The following is a 22940-nucleotide window of genomic DNA, read 5'->3' as shown; positions in this document are numbered from 1 at the left end:
ACTTCACCTAACTTGTTGGGAAACAACGTTACATTTCAGTTGGAAACTGCACTATTTACATATATATTGGGAGGCGCTAGCTCCAAATGTGTTTTACTGTAAAAACTGTAGGAACTTCAAACCGGTTCTAAGAAACAGACTGAGAAATCAGAGTAAGTGATTCTCCTGCAGCACGTTCCCATTTTTCTAGTTGAAAGAACGTATCTCTATATACTCAGCTCTGACAGAAAAGTGTGTGTTAAAGGCGTGCTTCACCTAGCTAATAGGGAAAACAAAGTTTCTTTTCATTAGGAATCTGCACTTCATACATATATATAGGGAGGTACAAGCTCGAATTTGTGTTTAAAGTGAAAACTGCAGGAAATTCAAACAGAATTAGGAACATAGAGAGAAGCCTGAGTAAGAGTTTATCCTGCAAACCGTTCATCTTGTGCTAGTTGAACGAACGTCTCTACACATGCTCAGTTCTGAAAGATAAACGTGTGTGAAAGCCATCTTTAACCTAGCTTGTTGGGAACATATTCTTTCTTTTCAGTTGGCAAGTACACTACTTTCATGTATATGGGGAGGTACTAGCTGCAACTCGTGTTTAAATTGAAAACTCAAGGAATTTCAAACTGGCACTAGGGAACACAATGAGAAACCAGAGTGAGCGTTTATCCTGCAAAAGATTCGCCTTGTGCTATTTGAACGAACTTCTCTCCACATGCTCATTTCTGACATATAATTGTTTGTGAAAGCCTTCCTTTACCTAGCTTGTAAGGAACACAAGGTTTCTTTTCAGTTGGAATCTGCACTGCATAAATTTTTAAGGGTAGGTTCTAAATCCATCTTGAGTTTATGGTTAAAACTGCAGGAACTTCAAACCGGCCCTAGGAAACAGAGTGAGAAACAAGAGTACGAGATTCTCCTGCAGCCAGTTCCACTTCTGTTAGTTGAAAGAAAGTCTCTCTACCTTCTCACTTCTGAGAGATAAGTGTGAGTGAAATCCGTTCTTCACCTAACTTGATGGGAAAACAAAGTTTCTTTTCAGATGAAAACTGCAATACATACATATATATGGGGAAGTAATAGCTCCAACTCGATTTTTGAGTGAAAAATGCACGAACATCAACCGGCACTAGGAAACAGACTGAGAAATCTGTTTAAGTGTTTCTCCTTCAACCCGTTCCCTTTGAGCTAGTTGAACGAATGTCTCTCAACATGCTCATTTCTGAGAGAAAACTGTGTGTGAAAGCTGCCTTTCACATTCCTTGTAGGGAACACTAAGATTCTTTTCAGTTGGAATCTGCACTACATACATATATATGGGGAGGTTCTAGCTACATCTCGGGTTTACGGTGTAAACTGCAGGAACTTCTTACCAGCAATAGGATACAGAGTGAGAAATCACAGTACGTTTTACAACTGCAACCTGTTCCCTTTCTGTTAGTTGAACGAACGTCTCTCCACATGATCATTTCGGAGAGATAACTGTGTTTGGAAGCCGTGCTTCAATTAGCTTGTTGGGAACACATGGTTTCTTTTCAGTTGGAAACTGCACTACATACATATATATGGGGAGGTACTAGCTCCAAATCGGGTTTACAGTGAAAACTGCAGGATCTTAAAACCGGCACTAGGAAACAGTTTGTGAAACCAGAGTAAGTGATTCTCCTGCAACCCGTTCCATTTGTGTTAGTTGAACGAACATCTCTCCACATGCTCATTTCTGAGTGAAAAATGTGTGTGAAAGCCGTCCTTCACCTAGCTTGATGAGAACAGAAAGAATCTCTTCAGTTTGAAACTGCACTACATACATAAATATGGGGAGGTAATAGATCCAACTCGGTTTTACAGTGAAAACTGTAGGAACTTCCAACAGCCACTAGGAAACAAACAGAGAAACCTGTGTAAGTGTTTCCCCTGCAACCCTTTCCCTTTGTGCTAGTTGAACGAACGTCTCTCCACATGCTCATTTCTGAGAGAAATTGTGTGTTAAAGCATTCCTTCACCTTACTTGTTGGGAACACAATTTTCTTATAGCTGGAAAGTGCACTACATACATATATATGGGGATGTACTAGCTCCACCTCGGGTTTTCAATGAAAATTGCAGGAACTTGAACGGGCACTAGGAAACAGACTGAGAATCCAGAAGAAGTGTTTTTCCTGCAACACGTTTCCATTTTGCTAGTATATCGAACGTCTCTCTACATGCTCAATTCTGAATGATAAGTGTGTGTTAAAGGCGTGCTTCACCTAGCTTGTTGGGAACACAAAGTTTCTTTTCACTTTTTATCTGCACTACATACATATATATAGGGAGTTACTAGCTCCAACTCGGGTTTACAGTGATTCGGCAGAAACTTCTAACCGGCACTAGGAACAAAGATAGAAAATGGAATAAGAGATTCCTCTGCAAACCGATCCCCTTGTGCTTGTTGAACAAACGTCTCTACACATGCTCAGTTCTGACAGATATGTGTGTGTGAAAACGAACTTCCGATAACTTGTTGGGAACACAGAGATTCTATTAAGTTGGACACTGCAATACATACATATATATGGGGAGGTACAAGCTACAACTGGGTTTTACATTGAAAACTGTAGGAACTTCAAACCGGCACTAGGAAACAGCCTGACAAACCAGAGTAAGTGATTCTCCTGCAACCCGTTCCATTTGTGGTATTTGAACGAATGTCTCTCCACATGCTCATTTCTGAGAGATAACTGTGTGTGAAAGCCGTCCTTCACCTTACTTGTTGGGAACACAAGTTTCTTATCAGCTGGAAAGTGCACTACATACATACATATGGGGATGTACTGCTCAACCTCGGGTTTTCTGTGAAAACTGCAGGAACTTGAACGGGCACTAAGAAAAAGACTGAGAATCCAGAAGAAGTATTTTTCCTGGAACGCGTTTCCATTGTGCTAGTTGATCGAAGGTCTCTCTAAATGCTCAGTTCTGACAGATAAGTGTGTGTTAAAGGCGTGCTTCTCCTTGCTTGTCGGGAAAACAAAGTTTCTTTTCAGTAGGAATCTGCAATACATACATATTTATAGGGAGGTACTAGCTCCAACTCAGGTTTACAGTGAAAACTGCAGGAACTTCAAACCGGCATTATGAACATAGAGAGAAACCAGAGCAAGTGATTCTCCTGCAACCCGTTCCATTTGTGTTAGTTGAATGAACGTCTCTCCACATGCTAATTTCTGAGAGATAAGTGTGTGTGAAAGCCGCCCTTCAACTTTCTTGTTGGGAACACAAGTTTCTTTTCAGCTGGAAAGTGGACTACGTACATATATGGTGAGGTAATAGATCCAAAGCAGTTTTCTGTGAAAACTGCAGGAATTTCAAACCAGCACTTGGAAAACGACTGAGAAACCTGTGTAATGGTTTCTCCTGCAAATCGGGCCCTTAGAGCTAGTTGAATGAACGTCTCTACAGATGCTCATTTCTGAGAGATAAGTGTGTGTGGAAGACCCCCTTCAAATTACTTGTTGGGAACAAAAGTTTCTTTTCAGCTGGAATGTGCACTACATACATATATATGGTGAGGTACTAGCTCCAACACGGTTTAACAGTGAAAACTGCAGGATCGTCAAACCAGCACTAGGAAACAGACTGAGAAACCAGAGTAGTGTTGCTCCTGCAACCCGTTTACCTTGTGCTTTTTGAACGAATATCTCTCCACATGCTCAGTTCTGAGAGAAATTTTGTGTGAAAGCCGTCCTTTACCTAGCTTGTAGGGAACACAAGGTTTCTTTTCAGGTGGATTCTGCACTGCATATATATATTTTGGGAGGTAATATCTCCAAATCGAGTTTAAAGTAAAAACTGTAGGAACTTAAAACCGGCACTAGGAAACACACCTAAATAGCAGATTAAGTGTTGCTCCAGCATCCCGTTCCCATTGTGCTACTGGAACAAACGTCTCTCCATATGCTCAGTTCAGACATATATTTGAGTGTGGAAGCCATACTTCACCTAGCTTATTGGGAACACAATGATTCTTTTCAGTTAGAATCTGCACTACATACATATATATTGGGAGGTACTAGCTTAACCTCGGGTTTACGTTGTAAACTGCAGGAAATTCAAACCGGCATTAGGATACAGATTGAGAAACCTGAGTACGTGTTACAAATGCAACCTATTCCCTTTATGTTTGTTGAAAGAACGTCTCTCCACATGCTCATTGCGGAGAGATAACTGTGTGTGGAAGCCGTGCTTCAATTAGCTTGTTGGGAACACAAAGTTTCTTTTCAGTTGGAAACTGCACTACATACATATATATGGGCTGGTACAAGCTCCAACTCGGTATTACACTGAAAGTTGCAGGAAAATGAAACAGGCCCTAGGAAACAGCCTGAGAAACCAGAGTAAGTGATTCTCCTACAACAAGTTCCATTTGTGGTATTTGAACGAATGTCTCTCTACATGGACATTTCTGAGGGAAAATGTGTGTGAAAGCCGTCCTTCACCTAGCTTGATGGGAACGGAAAGTATCTCTTCAGTTTGAAACTGCACTACATACATAAATATGGGGAGGTAATAGATCCAACACGGTTTTACAGTGCAAACTGTTTGAACTTCCAACAGGAACTAGGAATCAGACTGAGAAACCTGTGTAAGTGTTTCCACTGCAACCCGTTCCCTTTGAGCTAGTTGAACGAACGTCTCTCCACATGCTCATTTCTGAGAGAAAAGTGTGTGTGAAACCCGTCCTTCACCTTACTTTTTGGGAACACAAGTTTCTTGTCAGCTTTAAAGTGCACTACATACATATATATAGGGATGTACTGCTCAACCTCGGGTTTTCAGTGGAAACTACAGGAACTTGCACGGGAACTAGGAAACAGACTGAGAATCCAGAAGAAGTGTTTTCCCTGGAACGCGTTTCCATTTTGCTAGCTGATCGATTGTCTCTCTTAATGCTCAGTTCTGACAGATAAGTGTGTGTTAAAGGCGTGCTTCTCCTAGCTTGTTGGAAACACAAATATTCTTTTCAGTTGGAATCTGCACTACATACATATTTATAGGGAGGTAATAGCTCCAAATCGGGTTTACAATGAAAACTGCAGGAACTTCAAACCGGCATTTTGAACAGAGGGAGAAACCAGAGTAAGAGTTTACCTTCAACACGTTCCATTTGTGCTAGTTGAACGAACGTCTCTCCACATGCTCAGTTCTGAGAGATAAGTGTGTGTGAAAGCAGTCCTTCAACTTTATTGATGGGAACACAAGTTTCTTTTAAGCTGGATAGTGCGCTACATACATATATATGGTGAGGTACAAGCTCCAACACGGTTTTACAGTGAAAACTGCAGGATCTTCAAACCAGCACTAGGATATATTCTGAGAAACCAGAGTAAATGTTTCTCCTGCAAAACCGCTCACTTTGTGCTTATAGAACGACAGTCTCTCCACATGCTCAGATTTGAGAGATAAGTGTGTGTGAAAGCCATCCTTCACCTAGCTTGTTGGGAAAACATAGTTTCTTTCGAGTTTGAAAGTGTGCTACATTCATATATATGGGGAGGTACTAGCTCCAACTCGGGTTTAAATCAAAAACTGTAGGAACATCAAAACGGCTCTAGGAAACAGACTGCAAACCAGAGTAATGTTGCTCCTGCAACCCGTTTCCCTTGTGCTATTTGAACGAATATCTCTCCACATGCTCAGTTCTGAGAGATAAGTGTGTGTGAAAGCCTTCCTTAAACTAGCTTGTAGGGAACACAAGTTACTTTTCAGCTGGAAAGTGAACTACATACATATGTATGGGGATGTAGTGCTCAACCTCGGGTTTTCAGTGAAAACTGCAGGAAATTGCACGGGCACTAAGAAACAGACTGAGAATCTTGAAGGAGTATTTTTCCTGGAACGCGTTTCCATTGTGCTATTTGATCGAAGGTCTCTCTAAATGCTCAGTTCTGATAGATAAGTGTGTGTTAAAGGCGTGTTTCCACTAGGTTGTCGGGAACAGAAAGTTTCTTTACAGTTGGAATCTGCACTACATATATATTTATAGGGAGGCACTAGCTCCAACTCGGGTTTACAGTGAAAACTGCAGGAACTTCAAACCGGCATTATGAACAGAGAGAGAAACCAGAGTAAGAGTTTATCCTGCAACCCGTTCCATGTGTGCTACTTGAACGAACGTCTCTCCACATGCTCAGTTCTGAGAGAGAAGTGTGTGTGAAAACCGTCCTACAACTAGCTTGTTGGGAACACAAAGTTTCGTTTCAGTTGGAAACTGCACTGCATACATATATATGGGGAGGTATTAGCTCCAACTCGTGTTTACAGTGAAAACTGCAGGATCTTAAAACCGGCACTAGGAAACAGTTTGTGAAACCAGAGTAAGTGATTCTCCTGCAACCCGTTCCATTTGTGTTAGTTGAACGAACATCTCTCCACATGCTCATTTCTGAGTGAAAAATGTGTGTGAAAGCCGTCCTTCACCTAGCTTGATGAGAACAGAAAGAATCTCTTCAGTTTGAAACTGCACTACATACATAAATATGGGGAGGTAATAGATCCAACTCGGTTTTACAGTGAAAACTGTAGGAACTTCCAACAGCCACTAGGAAACAAACAGAGAAACCTGTGTAAGTGTTTCCCCTGCAACCCTTTCCCTTTGTGCTAGTTGAACGAACGTCTCTCCACATGCTCATTTCTGAGAGAAATTGTGTGTTAAAGCATTCCTTCACCTTACTTGTTGGGAACACAATTTTCTTATAGCTGGAAAGTGCACTACATACATATATATGGGGATGTACTAGCTCCACCTCGGGTTTTCAATGAAAATTGCAGGAACTTGAACGGGCACTAGGAAACAGACTGAGAATCCAGAAGAAGTGTTTTTCCTGCAACACGTTTCCATTTTGCTAGTATATCGAACGTCTCTCTACATGCTCAATTCTGAATGATAAGTGTGTGTTAAAGGCGTGCTTCACCTAGCTTGTTGGGAACACAAAGTTTCTTTTCACTTTTTATCTGCACTACATACATATATATAGGGAGTTACTAGCTCCAACTCGGGTTTACAGTGATTCTGCAGAAACTTCTAACCGGCACTAGGAACAAAGATAGAAAATGGAATAAGAGATTCCTCTGCAAACCGATCCCCTTGTGCTTGTTGAACAAACGTCTCTACACATGCTCAGTTCTGACAGATATGTGTGTGTGAAAACGAACTTCCGATAACTTGTTGGGAACACAGAGATTCTATTAAGTTGGACACTGCAATACATACATATATATGGGGAGGTACAAGCTACAACTGGGTTTTACATTGAAAACTGTAGGAACTTCAAATCGGCACTAGGAAACAGCCTGACAAACCAGAGTAAGTGATTCTCCTGCAACCCGTTCCATTTGTGGTATTTGAACGAATGTCTCTCCACATGCTCATTTCTGAGAGATAACTGTGTGTGAAAGCCGTCCTTCACCTTACTTGTTGGGAACACAAGTTTCTTATCAGCTGGAAAGTGCACTACATACATACATATGGGGATGTACTGCTCAACCTCGGGTTTTCTGTGAAAACTGCAGGAACTTGAACGGGCACTAAGAAAAAGACTGAGAATCCAGAAGAAGTATTTTTCCTGGAACGCGTTTCCATTGTGCTAGTTGATCGAAGGTCTCTCTAAATGCTCAGTTCTGACAGATAAGTGTGTGTTAAAGGCGTGCTTCTCCTTGCTTGTCGGGAAAACAAAGTTTCTTTTCAGTAGGAATCTGCAATACATACATATTTATAGGGAGGTACTAGCTCCAACTCAGGTTTACAGTGAAAACTGCAGGAACTTCAAACCGGCATTATGAACATAGAGAGAAACCAGAGCAAGTGATTCTCCTGCAACCCGTTCCATTTGTGTTAGTTGAATGAACGTCTCTCCACATGCTAATTTCTGAGAGATAAGTGTGTGTGAAAGTCGCCCTTCAACTTTCTTGTTGGGAACACAAGTTTCTTTTCAGCTGGAAAGTGGACTACGTACATATATGGTGAGGTAATAGATCCAAAGCAGTTTTCTGTGAAAACTGCAGGAATTTCAAACCAGCACTTGGAAAACGACTGAGAAACCTGTGTAATGGTTTCTCCTGCAAATCGGGCCCTTAGAGCTAGTTGAATGAACGTCTCTACAGATGCTCATTTCTGAGAGATAAGTGTGTGTGGAAGACCCCCTTCAAATTACTTGTTGGGAACAAAAGTTTCTTTTCAGCTGGAATGTGCACTACATACATATATATGGTGAGGTACTAGCTCCAACACGGTTTAACAGTGAAAACTGCAGGATCGTCAAACCAGCACTAGGAAACAAACTGAGAAACCAGAGTATTGTTGCTCCTGCAACCCGTTTACCTTGTGCTTTTTGAACGAATATCTCTCCACATGCTCAGTTCTGAGAGAAATTTTGTGTGAAAGCCGTCCTTTACCTAGCTTGTAGGGAACACAAGGTTTCTTTTCAGGTGGATTCTGCACTGCATATATATATTTTGGGAGGTAATATCTCCAAATCGAGTTTAAAGTAAAAACTGTAGGAACTTAAAACCGGCACTAGGAAACACACCTAAATAGCAGATTAAGTGTTGCTCCAGCATCCCGTTCCCATTGTGCTACTGGAACAAACGTCTCTCCATATGCTCAGTTCAGACATATATTTGAGTGTGGAAGCCATACTTCACCTAGCTTATTGGGAACACAATGATTCTTTTCAGTTAGAATCTGCACTACATACATATATATTGGGAGGTACTAGCTTAACCTCGGGTTTACGTTGTAAACTGCAGGAAATTCAAACCGGCATTAGGATACAGATTGAGAAACCTGAGTACGTGTTACAAATGCAACCTATTCCCTTTATGTTTGTTGAAAGAACGTCTCTCCACATGCTCATTGCGGAGAGATAACTGTGTGTGGAAGCCGTGCTTCAATTAGCTTGTTGGGAACACAAAGTTTCTTTTCAGTTGGAAACTGCACTACATACATATATATGGGCTGGTACAAGCTCCAACTCGGTATTACACTGAAAGTTGCAGGAAAATGAAACAGGCCCTAGGAAACAGCCTGAGAAACCAGAGTAAGTGATTCTCCTACAACAAGTTCCATTTGTGGTATTTGAACGAATGTCTCTCTACATGGACATTTCTGAGGGAAAATGTGTGTGAAAGCCGTCCTTCACCTAGCTTGATGGGAACGGAAAGTATCTCTTCAGTTTGAAACTGCACTACATACATAAATATGGGGAGGTAATAGATCCAACACGGTTTTACAGTGCAAACTGTTTGAACTTCCAACAGGAACTAGGAATCAGACTGAGAAACCTGTGTAAGTGTTTCCACTGCAACCCGTTCCCTTTGAGCTAGTTGAACGAACGTCTCTCCACATGCTCATTTCTGAGAGAAAAGTGTGTGTGAAACCCGTCCTTCACCTTACTTTTTGGGAACACAAGTTTCTTGTCAGCTTTAAAGTGCACTACATACATATATATAGGGATGTACTGCTCAACCTCGGGTTTTCAGTGGAAACTACAGGAACTTGCACGGGAACTAGGAAACAGACTGAGAATCCAGAAGAAGTGTTTTCCCTGGAACGCGTTTCCATTTTGCTAGCTGATCGATTGTCTCTCTTAATGCTCAGTTCTGACAGATAAGTGTGTGTTAAAGGCGTGCTTCTCCTAGCTTGTTGGAAACACAAATATTCTTTTCAGTTGGAATCTGCACTACATACATATTTATAGGGAGGTAATAGCTCCAAATCGGGTTTACAATGAAAACTGCAGGAACTTCAAACCGGCATTTTGAACAGAGGGAGAAACCAGAGTAAGAGTTTACCTTCAACACGTTCCATTTGTGCTAGTTGAACGAACGTCTCTCCACATGCTCAGTTCTGAGAGATAAGTGTGTGTGAAAGCAGTCCTTCAACTTTATTGATGGGAACACAAGTTTCTTTTAAGCTGGATAGTGCGCTACATACATATATATGGTGAGGTACAAGCTCCAACACGGTTTTACAGTGAAAACTGCAGGATCTTCAAACCAGCACTAGGATATATTCTGAGAAACCAGAGTAAATGTTTCTCCTGCAAAACCGCTCACTTTGTGCTTATAGAACGACAGTCTCTCCACATGCTCAGATTTGAGAGATAAGTGTGTGTGAAAGCCATCCTTCACCTAGCTTGTTGGGAAAACATAGTTTCTTTCGAGTTTGAAAGTGTGCTACATTCATATATATGGGGAGGTACTAGCTCCAACTCGGGTTTAAATCAAAAACTGTAGGAACATCAAAACGGCTCTAGGAAACAGACTGCAAACCAGAGTAATGTTGCTCCTGCAACCCGTTTCCCTTGTGCTATTTGAACGAATATCTCTCCACATGCTCAGTTCTGAGAGATAAGTGTGTGTGAAAGCCTTCCTTAAACTAGCTTGTAGGGAACACAAGTTACTTTTCAGCTGGAAAGTGAACTACATACATATGTATGGGGATGTACTGCTCAACCTCGGGTTTTCAGTGAAAACTGCAGGAAATTGCACGGGCACTAAGAAACAGACTGAGAATCTTGAAGGAGTATTTTTCCTGGAACGCGTTTCCATTGTGCTATTTGATCGAAGGTCTCTCTAAATGCTCAGTTCTGATAGATAAGTGTGTGTTAAAGGCGTGTTTCCACTAGGTTGTCGGGAACAGAAAGTTTCTTTACAGTTGGAATCTGCACTACATATATATTTATAGGGAGGCACTAGCTCCAACTCGGGTTTACAGTGAAAACTGCAGGAACTTCAAACCGGCATTATGAACAGAGAGAGAAACCAGAGTAAGAGTTTATCCTGCAACCCGTTCCATGTGTGCTACTTGAACGAACGTCTCTCCACATGCTCAGTTCTGAGAGAGAAGTGTGTGTGAAAACCGTCCTACAACTAGCTTGTTGGGAACACAAAGTTTCGTTTCAGTTGGAAACTGCACTGCATACATATATATGGGGAGGTATTAGCTCCAACTCGTGTTTACAGTGAAAACTGCAGGAACTTCGAACCGGCACCTGGAAACAGTTTGTGAAACCAGAGTAAGTGATTCTCCTTCAACCCGTTCCACTTATGATAGTTGAACGAACGTCTCTCCACATGCTAATTTCTGAGAGATAGGTGTGTGGGAAAGCCGCCCTTCAACTTTCTTGTTGGGAACACAAGTTTCTATTCAACTGGAAAGTGCACTACATACATATATGTTGAGGTAATAGCTCCAAAGCAGTTTTCTGTGAAAACTGAAGGAATTTCAAACCAGCACTAGGAAAAGGACTGAGAAACCTGTGTAAGGGTTTCTCCTGCAAACCGGTCTCTTAGAGCTAGTTGAGTGAACGTCTCTCCAGATGCTCATTTCTGAGAGATAAATGTGTGTGAAAGCCGTCCTTCAACTTACTTTTTGGGAACACAAGTTTCTTTTCAGCTGGAAAGTGCACTACATACATATATGGTGAGGTAATAGCTCCAAAGCAGTTTTCTAGGAAAACTGCAGGAATTTCAAACCAGCACTTGGAAAACGACTGAGAAACAAGAGTAATTGTTTCTCCTGCAAAACCGCTCACTTTGTGCTAGTTGAACGACAGTCTCTCCAAATGCTCAATTCTGAGAGATAAGTGTGTCTGAAAGCCGTCCTTCACCTAGCTTGTAGGGAACACAAGGTTTCTTTTTAGGTGGAATCTGCACGACATACATATTTATAGGGAGGTACTAGCTCCAACTCGGATTTACAGTGCAAACTGTAGGAACTTCCAACAAGCACTAGGAATCAGACTGAGAAACCTGTGTAAGTGTTTCCCCTGCAACCCGTTCCCTTTGAGCTAGTTGAACGAACGTCTCTCCACATGCTCATTTCTGAGATATAACTGTGTGTGGTAGCCTTGCTTCAATTAGATTGTTGGGAACACAGAGTTTCTTTTCATTTAGAAACTGCACAATATACATATATATAGGGAGGTACTAGTTGCAACTCATGTTTACAGTGAAAACTACAGGAACTTGAAACCGGTACTAGGAATCACCCTGAGAGACCAGAGTAAGTGTTTCTCCTGCAACCCGTTCCCATTGTGCTATTTCACCGAACGTCTCTCCACATGTTCGTTTCTGAGAAATATGTGTGTGTGAAAGCCGTACTTCACATAACTTGTTGGGAAAACAACGTTAAATTTCAGTTGGAAACTGCACTATATACATATATGTTGGGAGGCGCTAGCTCCAAATGTGTTTTACTGTAAAAACTGCAGGAACTTCAAACCAGAACTAAGAAACAGACTGAGAAATTAGAGTAAGTGATTCTCCTGCAACCCGTTCCCATTGTTCTAGTTGAAAGAACGTATCTCTATATACTCAGCTCTGACAGAAAAGTGTGTGTTAAATGCGTGCTTCACCTAGCTAATAGGGAAAACAAAGTTTCTTTTCATTAGGAATCTGCACTTCATATATATATATAGGGTGGTACAAGCTCGAAATTGTGTTTAAAGTGAAAACTGCAGGAAATTCAAACCGGAAGTAGGAACATAGAGAGAAGCCTGAGTAAGAGTTTATCCTGCAAACCGTTCACCTTTTGCTAGTTGAACGAACGTCTCTACACATGCTCAGTTCTGAAAGATAAGTGTGTGTGAAAGCCGTCCTTCACCTAGCTAGTTGGGAACATATTCTTTCTTTTCAGTTGGAAAGTATACTACTTTCATGTATATGGGGATGTACTAGCTCCAACTCGGGTTTAAATTGAAAACTCTAGGAAATTCAAACTGGCACTAGGGAACAGAATGAGAAACCAGAGTGAGTGTTTATTCTGCAAACCGTTCCCCTGCTGCTATTTGAACGAACGTCTCTCCACATGCTCATTTCTGACATATAATTGTTTGTGAAAGCCTTCCTTTACCTAGCTTGTAAGGAACACAAGGTTTCTTTTCAGTTGGATTCTGCACTGCATAAATATTTAAGGGTAGGTACTAAATCCATCTCGAGTTTATGGTTAAAACTGCAGGAACTTCAAACCGGCACTAGGAAACAGCCTGAGAAAAAAGAGTACGAGATTCTCCTGCAACCAGTTCCACTTCAGTTAGTTGAAAGTAAGTCTCTCTACCTTCTCACTTCTGAGAGATAAGTGTGAGTGAATGCCGTTCTTCAACTAACTTGATGGGAACACAAAGTTTCTTTTCAGTTGAAAACTGCAATACATACATATATATGGGGAAGTAATAGCTCCAACTCGGTTTTAGAGTGAAAAATGCACGAACATCAACCGGCACTAGGAAACAGACTGAGAAAACTGTTTAAGTGTTTCTCCTGCAACCCGTTTCCCTTGTGCTATTTGAACGATAATCTCTCCACATGCTCAGTTCTGAGAGATAAGTGTGTGTGAAAGCCGTCCTTTACCTAACTTGTAGGGAACACAAGGATTCTTTTCAGGTGGATTCTGCACTGCATATGTATATATTGGGAGGTACTATCTCCAAATCGTGGTTAAAGTAAAAACTGTAGGAACTTCAAACCGGCACTAGGAAACACACCTAAATAGCAGATTAAGTGTTGCTCCAGCATCCCGTTCCCCTTGTGATACTGGAACGAACGTCTCTACATATGCTCAGTTCAGACATATATTTGAGTGTGGAAGCCGTACTTCACCTAGCATGTTGGGAACACAATGATTCTTTTCAGTTAGAATCTGCACTACATACATATATATTGGGAGGTACTAGCTTAACCTCGGGTTTACGGTGTAAACTGCAGGAAATTCAAACTGGCATTAGGATACAGATTGAGAAACCTGAGTATGTGTTACAAATGCAACCTATTCCCTTTATGTTTGTTGAACGAACGTCTCTCCACATGCTCATTTCGGAGAGATAACTGTGTGTGGAAGCCGTGCTTCAATTAGCTTGTTGGGAACACATGGTTTCTTTTCAGTTGGAAACTGCACTACATACATATATATGGGCTGGTACAAGCTCCAACTCAGTATTACACTGAAAGCTGCAGGAACATCAAACAGGCCCTAGGAAACAGCCTGAGAAAGCAGAGTAAGTGATTCTCCTACAACAAGTTCCATTTGTGGTATTTGAACGAATATCTCTCTACATGATCTCTTCTGAGGGAAAAGTGTGTGTGAAAGCCGTCCTTCACCTAGCTTCATGGGAACGGAAAATGTCTCTTCAGTTTGAAACTGCACTACATACATAAATATGGGGAGGTAATAGATCCAACACGGTATTACACTGAAAGCTGCAGGAACATCATACAGGAACTAGGAATCAGACTGAGAAACCTGTGTAAGTGTTTCCCCTGCAACCCGTTCCCTTTGAGCTAGTTGAACGAACGTCTCTCCACATGCTCATTTCTGAGAGAAAAGTGTGTGTGAAAGCCGTCCTTCAACTTACTGGTTGGGAACACAAGTTTCTTATCAGCTGGAAACTGCACTACATACATATATATGGGGATGTACTGCTCAACCTCGGGTTTTCAGTGAAAACTGCAGGAACTTGCACGGGCAACAGGAAACAGACTGAGGATCCAGAAGGACTGTTTTTCCTGGAACGCGTTTCCATTGTGCTAGTTGATCGAAGGTCTCTCTAAATGCTCAGTTCTGACAGATAATTGTGTGTTAAAGGCGTGCTTCTCCTAGCTTGTCGGGAACACAAAGTTTCTTTTCAGTTGGAATCTGCACTACATACATATTTATAGGGAGGTACTAGCTCCAACTCGGGTTTACAGTGAAAACTGCAGGAACTTCAAACCGGCATTATGAACAGAGAGAGAAACCAGAGTAAGAGTTTATCCTGCAACCCGTTCCATTTGTGCTAGTTGAACGAACGTCTCTCCACATGCTCAGATCTGAGAGATAAGTGTGGGTGAAAGTGGTCCTTCAACTAGCTTGTTGGGAATACAAAGTTTCCTTTCAGTTGGAAACTGCACTGCATACGTATATATGGTTAAGTACTAGCTCCAACTCGTGTTTACACTGAAAACTGCAGGAACTTCCAACCGGCACTAGGAAACAGTTTGTGAAACCAGAGTAAGTGATTCTCCTGCAAACCGTTCCATTTGTGTTAGTTGAACGAACATCTCTCCACATGCTCATTTCTGTGAGATAATTGTGTGTGAAAGCCAACCTTCAACTTTCTTGTAGGGAACACAAGTTTCTTTTCAGCTGGAAAGTGCACTACATACATATATGGTGAGGTAATAGCTCCATAGCTGTTTTCTGTGAAAACTGCAGGAATTTCAAACCAGCACTAGGAAAACGAAAGAAAACCTGTGTAAGAGTTTCGCCTGCAAACCGGTCTCTTAGAGCTAGTTGAGTAAACGTCTCTCCAGATGCTCATTACTGAGAGATAAATGTGTGTGAAAGCCGCCCTTCAATTTACTTTTTGGGAACACAAGTTTCTTTTCAGCTGGAAAGTGCACTACATACATATATGGTGAGGTAATAGCTCCAAAGCATTTTTCTGGGAAAACTGCAGGAATTTCAAACCAGCACTTGGAAAACGACTGAGAAAAAAGTGTCAGTGTTTCTCCTGCAAAACCGCTCACTTTGTGCTAGTTGAACGAAAGTCTCTCCACATGCTCAATTCTGAGAGATATGTGTGTGTGAAAGCCGTCCTTCACCTAGCTTGTAGGGAACACAAGGTTTCTTTTCAGGTGGAATCTGCACGACATACATATTTATAGGAAGGTACTAGCTCCAACTCGGAATTACAGTTCAAACTCTAGGAACTTCCAACAGGCACTAGGAATCAGACTGAGAAACATGTGTAAGTGTTTCCCATGCAACCCCTTCCCTTTGAGCTAGTTGAACGAACGTCTCTCCACATGCTGATTTCTGAGATATAACTGTGTGTGGTAGCCGTGCTTCAATTAGCTTGCTGGTAACACAGAGTTTCATTTCAGTTAGAAACTGCACAATATACATATATATAGGGAGGTACTAGTTGCAACTCGTTTTTACAGTGAAAACTGCAGGAACTTGAAACAGGCACTAGGAAACAGCCTGAGAGCCCAGAGTAAGTGATTCTCCTGCAACCCGTTCCCATTGTGCTATTTCACCGAACGTCTCTCCACATGTTCCGTTCTGAGAAATATGTGTGTGTGAAAGCCGTACTTCACCTAACTTGTTGGGAAACAACGTTACATTTCAGTTGGAAACTGCACTATTTACATATATATTGGGAGGCGCTAACTCCAAATGTGTTTTACTGTAAAACCTGTAGGAACTTCAAACCGGTTCTAAGAAACAGACTGAGAAATCAGAGTAAGTGATTCTCCTGCAGCACGTTCCCATTTTTCTAGTTGAAAGAACGTATCTCTATATACTCAGCTCTGACAGAAAAGTGTGTGTTAAAGGCGTGCTTCACCTAGCTAATAGGGAAAACAAAGTTTCTTTTCATTAGGAATCTGCACTTCATACATATATATAGGGAGGTACAAGCTCGAATTTGTGTTTAAAGTGAAAACTGCAGGAAATTCAAACAGAATTAGGAACATAGAGAGAAGCCTGAGTAAGAGTTTATCCTGCAAACCGTTCATCTTGTGCTAGTTGAACGAACGTCTCTACACATGCTCAGTTCTGAAAGATAAATGTGTGTGAAATCCGTCCTTAACCTAGCTTATTGGGAACATATTCTTTCTTTTCAGTTGGCAAGTACACTACTTTCATGTATATGGGGAGGTACTAGCTCCAAATCGGTTTTAAATTGAAAAGTCTAGGAATTTCAAACTGGCACTAGGAAACAGAATGAGAAACCAGAGTGAGCGTTTATCCTGCAAAAGATTCGCCTTGTGCTATTTGAACGAACTTCTCTCCACATGCTCATTTCTGACATATAATTGTTTGTGAAAGCCTTCCTTTACCTAGCTTGTAAGGAACACAAGGTTTCTTTTCAGTTGGAATCTGCACTGCATAAATTTTTAAGGGTAGGTTCTAAATCCATCTCGAGTTTATGGTTAAAACTGCAGGAACTTCAAACCGGCCCTAGGAAACAGAGTGAGAAACAAGAGTACGAGATTCTCCTGCAGCCAGTTCCACTTCTGTTAGTTGAAAGAAAGTCTCTCTACCTTCTCACTTCTGAGAGATAAGTGTGAGTGAAAGCCGTTCTTCACCTAACTTGATGGGAACACAAAGTTTCTTTTCAGATGAAAACTGCAATACATACATATATATGGGGAAGTAATAGCTCCAACTCGGTTTTTGAGTGAAAAATGCACGAACATCAACCGGCACTAGGAAACAGACTGAGAAATCTGTTTAAGTGTTTCTCCTGCAACCCGTTCCCTTTGAGCTAGTTGAACGAATGTCTCTGCACATGCTCATTTCTGAGAGAAAACAGTGTGTGAAAGCTGCCTTTCACCTTCCTTGTAGGGAACACAAAGATTCTTTTCAGTTGGAATCTGCATAACATACATATGTATGGGGAGGTACTAGCTACATCTCGGGTTTACGGTGTAAACTGCAGGAACTTCATACCGGCAATAGGATACAGAGAGAGAAATCAGAGTACGTGTTACAACTGCAACCTGTTCCCTTTGTGTTAGTTGAACGAACGTCTCTTCACATAATCATTTCAGAGAGATAACTGTGTTTGGAAGCCGTGCTTCAATTAGCTTGTTGGGAAAACATGGTTTCTTTTCAGATGGAAACTGCACTACATACATATATATGGGGAGGTACAAGCTCCAAATCGGGTTTACAGTGAAAACTGCAGGAACTTCAAACCGGCATTATGAACAGAGAGAGAAACCAGAGTAAGAGTTTATCCTGCAACCCGTTCCATGTGTGCTACTTGAACGAACGTCTCTTCACATGATCAGTTCTGAGAGAGAAGTGTCTGTGAAAACCGCCCTACAACTAGCTTGTTGGGAACACAAAGTTTCGTTTCATTTGGAAACTGCACTGCATACATATATATGGGGAGGTATTAGCTCCAAGTTACGTTTACAGTGAAAACTGCAGGAACTTCGAACCGGCACCAGGAAACAGTTTGTGAAACCAGAGTAAGTGATTCTCCTGCAACCCTTTCCACTTATGATAGTTGAACGAACGTCTCTCCACATGCTAATTTCTGAGAGATAGATGTGTGGGAAAGCCAGCCTTCAACTTTCTTGTTGGGAACACAAGTTTCTATTCAACTGGAAAGTGCACTAAATACATATATGGTGAGGTAATAGCTCCAAAGCAGTTTACTGTGAAAACTGAAGGAAATTCAAACCAGCACTAGGAAAAGGACTGAGAAACCTGTGTAAGGGTTTCTCCTGCAAACCGGTCTCTTAGAGCTAGTTGAGTGAACGTCTCTCCAGATGCTCATTTCTGAGAGATAAATGTGTGTGAAAGCCGTCCTTCAACTTACTTTTTGGGAACACAAGTTTCTTTTCAGCTGGAAAGTGCACTACATACATATATGGTGAGGTAATAGCTCCAAAGCAGTTTTCTAGGAAAACTGCAGGAATTTCAAACCAGCACTTGGAAAACGACTGAGAAACAAGAGTAAGTGTTTCTCCTGCAAAACCGCTCACTTTGTGCTAGTTGAACGACAGTCTCTCCAAGTGCTCAATTCTGAGAGATAAGTGTGTGTGAAAGCCGTCCTTCACCTAGCTTGTAGGGAAAACAAGGTTTCTTTTCAGGTGTAATCTGCACGACATACATATTTATAGGGAGGTACTAGCTCCAACTCTGATTTACAGTGCAAACTGTAGGAACTTCCAACAGGCACTAGGAATCAGACTGAGAAACCTGTGTAAGTGTTTCCCCTGCAACCCGTTCCCTTTGAGCTACTTGAACGAACGTCTCTCCACATGCTCATTTCTGAGATATAACTGTGTGTGGTAGCCTTGCTTCAATTAGATTGTTGGGAACACAGAGTTTCTTTTCATTTAGAAACTGCAAAATATACATATATATAGGGAGGTACTAGTTGCAACTCATGTTTACAGTGAAAACTACACGAACTTGAAACCGGTACTAGGAATCAGCCTGAGAGACCAGAGTAAGTGTTTCTCCTGCAACCCGTTCCCATTGTGCTATTTCACCGAACTTCTCTCCACATGTTCGTTTCTGAGAAATATGTGTGTGTGAAAGCCGTACTTCACCTAACTTGTTGGGAAAACAACGTTAAATTTCAGTTGGAAACTGCACTATATACATATATGTTGGGAAGCGCTAGCTCCAAATGTGTTTTACTGTAAAAACTGCAGGAACTTCAAACCGGAACTAAGAAACAGACTGAGAAATTAGAGTAAGTGATTCTCCTGCAACCCGTTCCCATTGTTCTAGTTGAAAGAACGTATCTCTATATACTCAGCTCTGACAGAAAAGTGTGTGTTAAATGCGTGCTTCACCTAGCTAATTGGGAAAACAAAGTTTCTTTTCATTAGGAATCTGCACTTCATATATATATATAGGGTGGTACAAGCTCGAAATTATGTTTAAAGTGAAAAATGCAGGAAATTCAAACCGGAAGTAGGAACATAGAGAGAAGCCAGAGTAAGAGTTTATCCTGCAAACTCTTCACATTTTGCTAGTTGAACGAACGTCTCTACACATGCTCAGTTCTGAAAGATAAGTGTGTGTGAAAGCCGTCCTTCACCTAGCTAGTTGGGAACATATTCTTTCTTTTCAGTTGGAAAGTATACTACTTTCATGTATATGGGGAAGTACTAGCTCCAACTCGGGTTTAAATTGAAAACCCTAGGATCTTCAAACTGGCACTAGGGAACAGAATGAGAAACCAGAGTGGGTGTTTATTCTGCAAACAGTTCCCCTGCTGCTATTTGAACGAACGTCTCTCCACATGCTCATTTCTGACATATAATTGTTTGTGAAAGCCTTCCTTTACCTAGCTTGTAAGGAACACAAGGTTTCTTTTCAGTTGGAATCTGCACTGCATAAATATGTAAGGGTAGGTACTAAATCCATCTCGAGTTTATGGTTAAAACTGCAGGAACTTCAAACCGGCACTAGGAAACAGCCTGAGAAAAAAGAGTACGAGATTCTCCTGCAACCAGTTCCACTTCAGTTAGTTGAAAGTAAGTCTCTCTACCTTCTCACTTCTGAGAGATAAGTGCGAGTGAATGCCGTTCTTCACCTAACTTGATGGGAACACAAAGTTTCTTTTCAGTTGAAAACTGCAATACATACATATGTATGGGGAAGTAATAGCTCCAACTCGGTTTTAGAGTGAAAAATGCACGAACATCAACCGGCACTATGAAACAGACTGAGAAAACTGTTTAAGTGTTTCTCCTGCAACCCGTTTCCCTTGTGCTATTTGAACGATAATCTCTCCACATGCTCAGGTCTGAGAGATAAGTGTGTGTGAAAGCCGTCCTTTACCTAACTTGTAGGGAAAACAAGGATTCATTTCAGGTGGATTCTGCACTGCATATATATATATTGGGAGGTACTATCTCCAACTCGGGTTTAAAGTAAAATTTGTAGGAACTTCAAACCGGCACTAGGAAACACACCTAAATAGCAGATTAAGTGTTGCTCCAGCATCCCGTTACCATTGTGATACTGGAAAGAACGTCTCTACATATGCTCAGTTCAGACATATATTTGAGTGTGGAAGCCGTACTTCACTTAGCTTGTTGGGAACACAATGATTCTTTTCAGTTAGAATCTGCACTACATACATATATATTGGGAGGTACTAGCTTAACCTCGGGTTTACGGTGTAAACTGCAGGAAATTCAAACTGGCATTAGGATACAGATTGAGAAACCTGAGTATGTGTTACAAATGCAACCTATTCCCTTTATGTTTGTTGAACGAACGTCTCTCCACATGCTCATTTCGGAGAGATAACTGTGTGTGGAAGCCATGTTTCAATTAGCTTGTTGGGAACACATGGTTTCTTTTCAGTTGGAAACTGCACTGCATCCATATATATGGGCTGGTACAAGCTCCAACTCGGTATTACACTGAAAGCTGCAGGAACATCAAACAGGCCCTAGGAAACAGCCTGAGAACCCAGAATAAGTGATTCTCCTACAACAAGTTCCATTTGTGGTATTTGAACGAATATCTCTCTACATGATCTCTTCTGAGTGAAAAGTGTGTGTGAAAGCCGTCCTTCACCTAGCTTCATGGGAACGGAAAATGTCTCTTCAGTTTGAAACTGCACTACATACATAAATATGGGGAGGTAATAGATCCAACACGGTATTACACTGAAAGCTGCAGGAACATCAAACAGGAACTAGGAATCAGACTGAGAAACCTGTGTAAGTGTTTCCCCTGCAACCCGTTCCCTTTGAGCTAGTTGAACGAACGTCTCTCCACATGCTCATTTCTGAGAGAAAAGTGTGTGTGAAAGCCGTCCTTCACCTTACTTGTTGGGAACACAAGTTTCTTATCAGCTGGAAACTGCACTACATACATATATATGGGGATGTACTGCTCAACCTCGGGTTTTCAGTGAAAACTGCAGGAACTTGCACGGGCAACAGGAAACAGACTGAGGATCCAGAAGGACTGTTTTTCCTGGAACGCGTTTCCATTGTGCTAGTTGATCGAAGGTCTCTCTAAATGCTCAGTTCTGACAGATAATTGTGTGTTAAAGGCGTGCTTCTCCTAGCTTGTCGGGAACACAAAGTTTCTTTTCAGTTGGAATCTGCACTACATACATATTTATAGGGAGGTACTAGCTCCAACTCGGGTTTACAGTGAAAACTGCAGGAACTTCAAACCGGCATTATGAACAGAGAGAGAAACCAGAGTAAGAGTTTATCCTGCAACCCGTTCCATTTGTGCTAGTTGAACGAACGTCTCTCCACATGCTCAGATCTGAGAGATAAGTGTGGGTGAAAGCGGTCCTTCACCTAGCTTGTTGGGAATACAAAGTTTCCTTTCAGTTGGAAACTGCACGGCATACGTATATATGGGTAAGTACTAGCTCCAACTCGTGTTTACACTGAAAACTGCAGGAACTTCCAACCGGCACTAGGAAACAGATTGTGAAACCAGAGTAAGTGATTCTCCTGCAAACCGTTCCATTTGTGTTAGTTGAACGAACATCTCTCCACATGCTCATTTCTGTGAGATAATTGTGTGTGAAAGCCAACCTTCAACTTTCTTGTAGGGAACACAAGTTTCTTTTCAGCTGGAAAGTGCACTACATACATATATGGTGAGGTAATAGCTCCATAGCTGTTTTCTGTGAAAACTGCAGGAATTTCAAACCAGCACTAGGAAAACGAATGAAAACCTGTGTAAGAGTTTCGCCTGCAAACCGGTCTCTTAGAGGTAGTTGAGCGAACGTCTCTACAGATGCTCATTACTGAGAGATAAATGTGTGTGAAAGCCGCCCTTCAATTTACTTTTTGGGAACACAAGTTTCTTTTCAGCTGGAAAGTGCACTACATACATATATGGTGAGGTAATAGCTCCAAAGCATTTTTCTGGGAAAACTGCAGGAATTTCAAACCAGCACTTGGAAAACGACTGAGAAAAAAGTGTTAGTGTTTCTCCTGCAAAACTGCTCACTTTGTGCTAGTTGAACGAAAGTCTCTCCACATGCTCAATTCTGAGAGATATGTGTGTGTGAAAGCCGTCCTTCACCTAGCTTGTAGGGAACACAAGGTTTCTTTTCAGGTGGAATCTACACGACATACATATTTATAGGAAGGTACTAGCTCCAACTCGGAATTACAGTTCAAACTCTAGGAACTTCCAACAGGCACTAGGAATCAGACTGGGAAACATCTGTAAGTGTTTCCCATGCAACCCCTTCCCTTTGAGCTAGTTGAACGAACGTCTCTCCACATGCTGATTTCTGAGATATAACTGTGTGTGGTAGCCGTGCTTCAATTAGCTTGTTGGGAACACAGAGTTTCATTTCAGTTAGAAACTGCACAATATACATATATATAGGGAGGTACTAGTTGCAACTCGTTTTTACAGTGAAAACTGCAGGAACTTGAAACAGGCACTAGGAAACAGCCTG

The sequence above is a fragment of the Camelus bactrianus genome, chromosome X, assembly GCF_048773025.1.
Source record: "Camelus bactrianus isolate YW-2024 breed Bactrian camel chromosome X, ASM4877302v1, whole genome shotgun sequence".
NCBI lineage: Eukaryota > Metazoa > Chordata > Mammalia > Artiodactyla > Camelidae > Camelus > Camelus bactrianus.
This window is presented reverse-complemented; position numbering follows the sequence as displayed.